Source organism: Condylura cristata, unplaced genomic scaffold (assembly GCF_000260355.1).
Source record: "Condylura cristata isolate star-nosed mole 26May11 unplaced genomic scaffold, ConCri1.0 scaffold00069, whole genome shotgun sequence".
Taxonomy (NCBI): domain Eukaryota; kingdom Metazoa; phylum Chordata; class Mammalia; order Eulipotyphla; family Talpidae; genus Condylura; species Condylura cristata.
The window spans coordinates 177,315-178,106 of record NW_004567170.1 but is presented as its reverse complement, the minus strand read 5'-3'; positions in this window follow the sequence as shown (position 1 = coordinate 178,106).

Here is a 792-nt window from a genome sequence, read left to right as displayed (position 1 = left end):
CGGCCGCTCAGCGCCCCCCCAGCCTGGTGCTCGGGGCGGGCGTCACTGAGGTAGTTATCGACTGTCCTTAAAACTTGGGGGTCCCGAGTCAGGCAGGGAGGTGAGGGAGGGGCCGTGAGGAAGGCGACGTGCCCCTCCGGTCAGCGTCTTCTGGGTTTTTATCTCTGCCAAGAAGAGCTGGGGTGCAGGCCAGAGGTGGGGGTGAGGACTCCCCGAGACAATGGGGAGCAGAGCAGGCGGGTCCACTGAGACCCACTGCTCAGGGGCAGCGGGAGACGTCTCCGGGGCCTGCAGGTCACTCCCTGCCCGGCCACCAGGACGCCCCGTGGCTCCTGCCGCCACCAGGCCTGACCCGGACCCTGCGCACAGCAGGTGGCCAGGGCCTCGGCCCACGCCCAGAGGCCGCTCACTGCCCACGAGGGCAGCCTCGCCCTCGCCACCGGCCCCTCCTCAGCGGGCAGAGATCTGCACCAGGAACCCCAAGCTCCTCTGGGGTGCAGCTTGCTCACGGCCCCCGTGGCTGGGCCCACACTGGGGTGGGGGGCTGTGAGGCCTAGGGGTTCCCGGCGACCCAAGAGCAGCCCCCCCGCACCCCCCGGCTGGCGCCCGAGACGGGTCGTGAAGAAAACGGCTCTTTCCCTTCTTCCAGAACAAACTCACCATGCTGGACATCGCGTCCAACAGGATCAGGAAGATCGAGAACGTGAGCCACCTGACGCGGCTGCAGGAGTTCTGGGTACGCGGCGACGCCGGGCCCGGCCCCCCTCGGGCCGGTGGGAGGGGTCGGCGGGC